The following is a 10,228-nucleotide window of genomic DNA, read 5'->3' as shown; positions in this document are numbered from 1 at the left end:
CCAGCGACTCAACAAGGATATATCCTGCTCCCCACCTATACGGACCCGTATCTCAGCTATCAACTGTAGGCGCCCTTCTGTTTGGGAGGGAGAATATAGGAGATACACACCACAGGATAGACTATGGTTTTACCTGCAGGACCATGGAGAGGACACGAGGTGGGATGGAAAACCTACTTCAGTTCTGGAGGCAGAGGTGCATGAATTACAAGGAAAACCAATCACAAATAAGGAGTCTTCCAGGAAGGTTGCTGCTCCAGTCTCCAGAGGACAGTTTCTCAGACAGAGCGATAGGGCTGACTTTACTCTTGATCCTGTGAAAAGGAATTCTAACCCATTCTGGCAAGACACAAGCAAGCAGAACCACTCCACGCTACATCCACTTCACACCACTTGCTGTCCTAGTGGAGAATCCTACAACCAGGATTAGGGGAGCTCTGCCTCCATCCAGGTGGAGGCCAGGGATAACTGGGTTTACTGGATTGTGTGGATTTGATGGCCTGGCACATCAGACTCGCAGGAATATAAAGCTTTAGTAGATACTGGTGCACATTTTACCTAATGTGATCAAGCTATGAAGAGGCAGAACCTATTAGTATTTCTGGAGTGAGGGGGATCACAACAGCTAACTGGCCCAGAGGATCAGTGTATCCTTGGAATAGACTATCTTAGGAGAGGGTATTTCAAGGATCCAAAAGGATATCGGTGGGCTTTTGGTATAGCTGCCTTGGAAACAGAGGAAATTAAGCAGCTGTCAACTTTGCCTGGTCTCTCAGAGGACCTGTCTGTGGTGGAGTTACTGAACGTCGAAGAACAGCAGGTGCCTCTTGCTACTACCACAGTGCGCTGGCGGCAATACTACACCAACTGAGACTTCCTGATTCCCATCCATACGCTGATTCACCAACTAGAGATCCAAGCAGTGATCAGCAGAACCCGTTCACACTTTAATAGCCACATATGGCCAGTGCAAAAGTCTAATGGAGAATGGAGACTAGAAGTGGACTATCGTGGCCTGAATGAAGTCACGCCGCCATTGAGTGCTGCTGTACCAGACATGCTAGAACTTCAATATGAACTGGAATCAAAGGCGGACAAGTGGTACGCCACTACTGATATTGCAAATGCGTTTTTCTTGATCCCTTTGGCTGTGGAGTGCAGGCCACAGTTTGCCTTTGCTTGGAGGGGCATCCAATACACCTGGAATCGACTGCCCCAGGGGTGGAAACACAGCCCTACCATCTACCATGGACTGATCCAGGCTGCAGTGGAACAGGGTAAAGCTCCAGAACACCTGCAATATGACATCATTGTATGGGGCAATACAGCAGGAGCAGTTTCCGAGAAAGGGGAGAAAATAATCCAAATCCTTCTGAAAAATTGTTTTGCCATAAAACAAAGTAAAGTCAAGGGACCTGCACGGGAGATGCAGTTCTTGGAAATAAAATGGCAAGATAGACATCATGAGATACCAAAGGATGTGATCAACAAAATGACAGCTATGTTTCCGCCAACTAATAGGAAAGAAACTCAGGCTTTCTTAGGTGTTGTGGGTTTTTGGAGATTGCACATTCCAAACTACTGTATGTTTGTAAGCCCTCTTTATCACGTGACCCAAAAGAAGGATGATTTTAAGTGGGGTCCTGAGCAACGACAAGCCTTTGAACAAATTAAATGGGAGATAGTTCTAGCAGTAGCCCTTGGGCCCATTCGGACTGGGCAAGATGTAAAGAATGTGCTCTACACTGCAGCTGGGGAGAATGTCCCTACCTGGAGCCTCTTCCTGAAAGCACCAGGGGAAACTCGAGGACGACCTTTGGGCTTTTGGAGTCAGGGATGTAGAGGTTCTGAGGACCACTATACTCCAACTGAAAAAGAGATATTGGCAGCTTACGAAGGTGTTTGAGCTACTTCAGAAGTGATTGGCACTGAAGCACAGCTCCTCTTGGCGCCCTGGTTACCAATGCTGGACTGGATATTTAAAGGGAGGGTTTCTTCTACACATCATGCAACTGATGCTACATGGAGCAACTGGGTCATGCTTATTACACAAAGAGCTCAAACAGGAAATCCCAATCATCCAGGAATCTTGGAAGTGATCATGGACTGGCCAGACGGCAAAGATTTTGGCATGTCACCAGAGGAACAGGTGACACATGCTGAAGAAGCCCCATTGTATAATAAATTGCTTCTCATGTTCTGGCAATGTACCTTGTTTACTGATGGCTCCTGCCATATTGTAGGAAAGCATCGGAGGTGGCTGTATGGAGTCCCCTACAACAAGTTGCAGAAACTGCTGAAGGAGAAGGTGAATTGAATCAGTTTGCAGAGGTGAAACTATGCAGCTGGCTTTAGACATTACTGAATGAGAAAGGTGGCCAATACTTTACCTCTATATTGACTCATGGATGGTGGCAAATGCCCTGTGGGGGTGGTTGTGGCAATGGAAGCAGAGCAACTGGCAGCACAGAGGTAAAACCATCTGGGCTGCTGCATTACAGCAGGATATCGCTGCTTGGGTGGAGAACCTGGTTGTAAAAGTACATCATGTAGATGCTCACGTACCCAAGAGTCAAGCCACTGAAGAACATCTACAAGAACCAGCATGTAGATCAAGCAGCCAAGATTGAAGTGGCACAGGTGGATTTGGACTGGCAACATAAGGGTGAATTATTTATAGCTTGGTGGGCTCATGACACTTTAAGCCATCAAGGAAGAGATGCAACATATAGATGGGCCTGAGATAGAGGGGTAGACTTGACCATGGATGCTATTGCACAGGTAATCCACGAATGTGAAACATGCGCTGCAATTAAGCAAGCAAAGCGGTTAAAGCCTCATTGGTATGGAGGACAATGGGTAAAATATAAATATGGGGAGGCTTGGCAGACTGACTATATCACACTCCCACAGACCCACCAAGGCAAGCGCCATGTGCTTATAATGGTGGAAGCAACCACCAGATGGCTGGAGACGTATCCTGTGCCCCATGCCACTGCCCAGAACACTATCCTGGGCCTTGAAAGACAAATCTTGTCTTGACATGGCACCCCAGAAAGAACCAAGTCAGATAATCATACTAATTTCTGAAACAATCCCATAGACACTTGGGCCAAAGAGCATGGCATTGACTGAGTATATCACATTTCCTATCATGCACCAGCCTCTGGGACTATTTAACTGTTAAAGACTACGTTGAAAGCAATGGGTGGTGGAACTTTGAAACATTGGCATACTCATTTAGCAAAGGCCACCTGGTTAGTCAACACGGGAGGATCTGCCAGACAATCTGGTCCTGCCCAATCAAAGCTTTTAGGTACTGTAGAGGGGGATAAAGTTCCTCTAGTGCACCTTAAAAATATGCTTGGGAAAACAGTCTGCGTCATTCCTGCCTCAGGCAAAGCCAAACCTATTTATGGGATTGCTTTTGCTCAAGGACCCGAGAGCACTTCGTCGGTAATGCAGGAGGATGGGGAAGTTTGATGTGTGCCCCAAAGGGATTTGATTTTGGGTGAGAATAACCAATGAATTTAATTGTATGATGTTAATTGTTACATAATATTGTATATTGTCACTTCTATATGCCTATTAGTACACTGGGTGTTTTGTGGCACCCATCTCTACCACTTTGGATTTGAAGATCTGACCCTGACTCCATTTCAACTGCTACACCAGCGGAGACTGACTTTGGTGAAACCAGATCAGCGCAGCCATAATACAATCAGAGCTGGCTTCAAGATACAATTACAAGGGGTGGATACTGTCATGGTTTCAGCTGGAATAGTTACTTTTCTTCTTAGTAGCTGGTGCAGTGCTGTGTTTTGGCTTTACTGTGAGAACAATACTGATAACAAACTGATGGTTTTACTTGTTGCTAGGTAATGTTTATTCTAAGTCAAGGACTTTTCAGTTTCTCAGGCCCTGCCAATGAGAGGGCTGGAGGGGCACAGGAAGTTGAGAGCGAACAAAGCCAGGTCAGCTGAACCAAATTAGCCAAAGGGATATTTCATACCATATGACATCATGCTGAGTATATATAAGCTGGGGGAAGAAGGAGGAAGGGGCAATATTCAGAGTGATGGTGCTTGTCTTCCCGAGTAACTGTTATGCATGATGGAGCCCTGCTTTTCTGGAGATGGCTGAACACCTGCCTGCTGATGGAAAGTAGTGAATGAATTCCCTGGTTTGCTTTGCTTGTGTACATGGCTTTTGCTTTACCTATTAAACTGTCTTTATCTCAGCCCGTGAGTTTTTTCACTTTTACTCTTCCGATTCTCTCCCCTATCCCACCTTGGGGAGGAGTGAGCAAGTAGTTGTGTCTCCGGCTGAGGTTAAACCATGACAATGGCTTCTGTGACAGATGCACTCAACTCCTTGACCAAACTAGTGGTAGTTTGGTTCAGGCTCCAAAGGAGGTGAAGACCTAAGCTGTAACTGGGCCAAGAACTTCTCTAGTTCCAATCTGTTCTCTGGAAACCCCCAAAGGAATGGAGTGATGTGGTGAGCATCAATGCATATGAAATTGGAACACCAATCATGTGATTAATACAAAGCAGGTGGCTTTTCCAAGACTCTTATATCAAGGAACAAAGTTGTGGGTACCAGGTGTATTATTGTATTGGATTTACATGGTAAGGTTTTGGTAGTGGGGCTACAGGGGTGGCTTCTGTGAGAAGCTGCTAGGATCTTCCTCTATCCGACAGCCAATGCCAGCTGGCTCCAAGATGGACCCACTGCTGGACAAAGCTGAGCCTATCAGCGATGGTGGTAGTGCCTCTCTGATAAAATATTTAAGAAGGGGGAAAAACTGCAGCAGAAACAGCAGTTGGGAGAGAGGAGTGAGAATATGTGAGAGCAACAACTCTGCAGACACCAAGGTCGGTGGAGGAGGAGGTGCTCCAGGCACCAGAGCAGAGATTCCCCTGCAGCCTATGGTGAAGACTATGGTGAGGCAGGCTGTCCCCCTGAAGGCCTATGGAGGACCCCATGGAGAGCCTGCTCTGGAGCAGGCTCTTGGCAGAACCTGTGATCCTGTGGAGAGAGGAGCCCACACTGGAGCAGATTTGCCGACAGGAACCACAGCCCTTAGGTGGTTGCTTTGCTCCTCTGCAATGTGCAAAGGATATACCTAGCAAAATTCACAGGGTAGTGATATTTCCTTAGCTTTAGGAGATGCTCCTAACCACAGCTTTTTTTTTTTTAATGCTGAGTGGTTTGTTATGTGGCAAAATGATCAGCAATGAGTATCAGAATTTAGCAACAGCATATGGTATGATACCCTGTGTACCCCATGACATGGCCTCATGGCAATGATCATGTCTTCTGATCTCTGTTCTCTCTTTCTAAGCATACCCTTAATCTCGTGGGAGATCCCAAATATGTAGATATAAAATGAGGAAAATCCCTTTTGTAATGCAGGTACTGAGACAGCAACCAGCTTTTTTTTAAAAAAAAAAACCAAAACACCAATGGGCAAATGATGCTTTAATCTGCCTATCTACATTTTACCTGGCTGCTTTGTTTTAGCTTTCTCAAAAAAAGGAGCAACTGCAGATACCCATATTTTAAGGTATCTATTTAAGACTAACCCTACAAGTTCACTCCATCTATTAAACCATTACTTGATAATTCAGAGTTGCAACAAAATACTTAATCTTTTTTTTCTTATGTGTGTCCTGGTTTCAGCTGGGATAGAGTTAATTTTCTTCTTAGTAGTTGGTTCAGTGATGTGTTTTGGCTATGATGTGAGAGCAACGTTGATAACACACTGATGTTTTTAGTTGTTACTGGGTAATGTTTATACTCAAGGACTTTTCAGTTCCTTGGTCCCTGCCAGCCAGAGGGCTGGAGGGGCACAGCAAATTGGGAGGGGACACAGCCAGGACAGGTGACCCAAGCTACCCAAAGAGGTATTCCATACCATATGAAGTCATGCTGAGTATATAAACTGGAGGAAGAAGGAAGGGGGGGACATTTGGAGTTATGGCATTTGTCTTCCCAAGTAACCGTTACACGTGATGGAGCCCTGCTTTCCTGGACATGGCTGAACACCTGCCTGCCCATGGGAAGTAGTGAATGAATTCCTTGCTTTGCTTGGTAAAGCAAAAGCTGTGCACACCTTTTCCCCTGCCTTTCCATTTTGCTATTATTATTATTGTTAGTATTACTGTTATTATCGTTCTTACCTCTTTATTCTGTTTAAATTATTAAATTGTTCTTATCTCAACCCTTGAGTTGTACATTCCAATTCTTCTCCCCATCCCTCTGGGTGAGGGGGAGTGAGTAAATGGCTGTGTGGTACTCGGTTGCTGGCTGGGGTTAAACCACAACACCTCCCTTCTTCCTGGGCTCAACATTACTCCTGATTTTCACCACCTCCTCCCCCATAAGTGGCTCAGGGGGATGGGATATGGGGGTTGCAGTCAGTTCATCACACAATGTCTCTGCTGCTCCTTCCTCCTCACACTCTTCCCCTGCTCCAGTGTAGGTCCTTTCCATGGGGTGCAATGCTTCAGGAACAGACTGCTCCAGCATGGATCCCCCACAGGGTCACAGGTCCTGCCAGAAAACCTGCTCCAGCATGGGCTCCTCTCTCCACATGGTCACAGGTCCTCTCAGGAGCCTGCTCCAGCATGGGCTTTCCATGGCTTCACAGCCTCCTTCAGGGCACATCCACCTGCTCCAGCAAGGCATCCTCCATGGGCTGAAGGTAGATATTTGCTCCACCGTGGACCTCCATGGGCTGCAGGTGGACAGCCTGCTTCACTATGGTCTTCATCATAGGATGCATGGGAGTCTCTGCTCTGGTGCCTGGAGCACCTCCTCTCCCTCCTTCTTCACTGACCTTGGTGTCTGTATAGGTGTTGCTCTGACATATTCTAACTCCTCTCTCCCAGCTGCTGTTGTGCAGCAGCTTTTTTCCCTTATTAAATGTGTTATCCCAGAGGCGCTACCACAGTCCCATCGCTGATTGGCTCAGCTTTGACCAGTGGTGGGCCTGTCTTGGAGCCAGCTGGCACTGGCTCTATTGTACATGGGGGAAACTTCTGGTGTCTTCTCACAGAAGCCACCACTGTAGCTCCCCTGCTACCAAAACCTTGCTGTGCAAATCCAATACAAACATCTGCCCTGGAAGTTTAAAAAGTGCAGATGAAGCATAAATGTCACAAAGCTAGACAGTGCAGAATGCAGACGAAACAGCAATTTATATATTTTGATTTAGATTTCTTTAAAGAAAATATATGGCAAAACCTAAATTGATTTTGTTAAGACCAAATGTGGACTTATTCTGGTTATACTAGAGTAAACCTGGGGTCTTGCCACTGACAGTGATGTGATGCCAGATGTCCCTAAGTGTGGGTACAGAGTTTTGCCTATTGTGTCAGAATATTTATTAGTTGAGGCAATATGATAGATGGGACAGGCAACTTGTCTCTTCTTCAGCATCACAGTTATTTCTACAAGACTACTTGTGGGGTAATGGGAGGAAATTCTCCCTGGGGTATCTCAGACCAGTGGTTTCTAAACAGCATTCCACTGACACACATTGGATGAGCAGCTGCGTGCAGTAGCAGTCATAAGTATTGTGTTTTGAATTGGAAACAAGATCTTTACCTCTTCTACATCAACTTTAAGCATGTCTTATCAGTTTTACTGAGTTGTAGTCTCTACTATGAAAATGTAATGAACACAAATCTAAACGGTGTCTTACATTGTGTTCCTGTGCAGCCAAAATAAGAATCAAGGATTATCCTTAACATTCTCTACCACATTTATTGCTTTATTAAAAGAAACTTACAGCCTTTAATAAACAAGTAGATAAGCAAGGAAAGAAGCCTTCTTCCGTAACATCTTGTTTAGTTTATCCAATGGGTGTGCATCTGATACAGGGAGTTATTATGGAATATGTGGTGGGAAAACAAAAAGAAAATTACAAAAGCTTCTCTATAACTTCCACATGCACACCCGTGGAATAAAGCTGTAACTTTTTAAGTACAAAGGAAAGGATGAGTTTTTTAATTGTTTTGTGGTTTGAGTAGGTTTTTTTTTTTTGTTTAATGCCTGTCTTTTTTATTCACTGAGGAAAGTGAGAAAAGATATATAAATATGAGCTGCCCTCTCCTCTCCCTCTCCTTCTCTCTCTTCTCACCCAAAATCAAATCCCTTTGGGGCACACATCAAACTTCCCCATCCTCCTGCATTACCGACGAAGTGCTCTCGGGTCCTTGAGCAAAAGCAATCCCATAAATAGGTTTGGCTTTGCCTGAGGCAGGAATGACGCAGACTGTTTTCCCAAGCATATTTTTAAGGTGCACTAGAGGAACTTTATCCCCCTCTACAGTACCTAAAAGCTTTGATTGGGCAGGACCAGATTGTCTGGCAGATCCTCCCGTGTTGACTAACCAGGTGGCCTTTGCTAAAAAAAATAAAAAAAAATAAAAAGAAAACAAAATTGTGGAAATTGTAGGAGTAAACATGTTTGAGTGGTGGACTTGGTTTGCGGTCTTGATGAATTTTTTACCCATTGGCCAAATTATTTTTGACATCTTGCCTAGGACAAACCATATGGGTGACATGGGCAAATATCACGGGGGTAACAGACTTTTGTTTGAGTCTGCAACAGGCAGACAACCCCTTTAGAACTTGTTTAATTGGTATTCCCCTGCAAGAGAATGAAACAAGTTTTGATGGGTTTTGGAATGTTAAAGCAGTGGATCTGACTTCCAATCAGAATGGTACATGTATGAGTACAAATGGGCAATATGTTTGACCTTCTGTGTGTAATGCAGCGTGGCAGAAGACGGTTATTGAGAATTTAAATCAGCCACATCATTTACCTTTGCAGGAGTTAGACCTATTGGCTAGCGTTGTACCTGTTGAATATGTTAATGTTACTGCAACTGGTATGGCAGACTGTACCCACATGTCATCACCACTTCAACCCATGAATGGCACTGGAGTAATTTGGGTTGGTGACGCGTGGCAGATATGACTAACACGTCAAGGTGAACATGGGTTTTATACAGGGTTTCAAAATCTAACCGGTTCACCTATTTGGGGTGAATTGAAAACTGGGGGTTTCCATGTAGATGTAGCAGGGGGTTATCAGTTGCCGCTGGGAGTCTTTTTGATATGTGGGGACAGAGCGTGGCTAGGAATACCTATGCATCCTGTTGGTGGACCATGTTATTTAGGGCGTTTGACTTTGCTCCACATATGAAAGACATTGAAAATGACTCAACTATCTCATACATCACGGAGGGCACTGCGCACCTTTGATGAAACATGTAATGACCAAGTTGATCTACATTCAGTAACAGCAAATGTCCTAGCCTCCATATTTATGCCGGGGGCAATGGCAGCATTAAATGCTAAGAATATGCAAAGGTTAGCGTGCTGGGGAGAGAAACAATTTAATCTTACATCGCAGATTTTAAGTTTGTTATTGCTTGATGTAGATAGTGTTAGGGATGCTACGTTACAAAATAGGGCTGCAATAGATTTTTTGTTATTAGCACATGGACACAGTTGTGAGGATTTTGAGGGATGTGTTGTATAAACCTTTCCGATCATTCCATATCGATGCACAAGAAGTGGTCAAAACTGCAGGGAAACATGAAGCATATTCTTGCTGATGATAATCCTTTTGATGAATGGTTGAGAGGACTGGGGATAACACGTTGGTTAAAGATGTTATTGATGGAAGTAATACGCTTTGTTATAACCATTGTTGTAATGTCTTTAGTTTTTAGCTGTTTATTTTCTTGTTTGAAGAAAGGTTTAACATCTATTGTGAAACAGACATGGGTTGCCACAAAAGAAAAAGGGGGATATGTAGAGGGATTTTTAAAGGACCGAGACATATGTTACCATTGTCTGGGTTGGACAACCCAGGCCTGTTAGTTGAAGCTGCAGAGCAGCTTTAAATTGTCCCGGGGACAAGCAGTGGGAGAAAGAAAACAAGCTATGCACAAACAAGAAGCCAGGTGCAGAGCAAGTCCTTGGAACTGCGAAATCAACACACTCTCATCGGCACACTCTGATCAGGCGTCTGCAGCATGCTCACCAATCAGCGACACGGATGCCCACGTGGCCAGAGACTTTTATCCAATCACCTGTGTGTAAAGTCGTGTGAGCGGTCGGTTTAAGTTATAAATATGACCTGTTTGTTTAATAAAGTGAGCACGGTATGTAGCCATATTGGTGTGATTGTCATGACTTGGCCGAC

The sequence above is a fragment of the Falco rusticolus genome, chromosome W (assembly GCF_015220075.1).
Source record: "Falco rusticolus isolate bFalRus1 chromosome W, bFalRus1.pri, whole genome shotgun sequence".
NCBI lineage: Eukaryota > Metazoa > Chordata > Aves > Falconiformes > Falconidae > Falco > Falco rusticolus.
The sequence above is the reverse complement of the archived record's forward strand: the minus strand, read 5'-3'. Positions refer to the sequence as shown.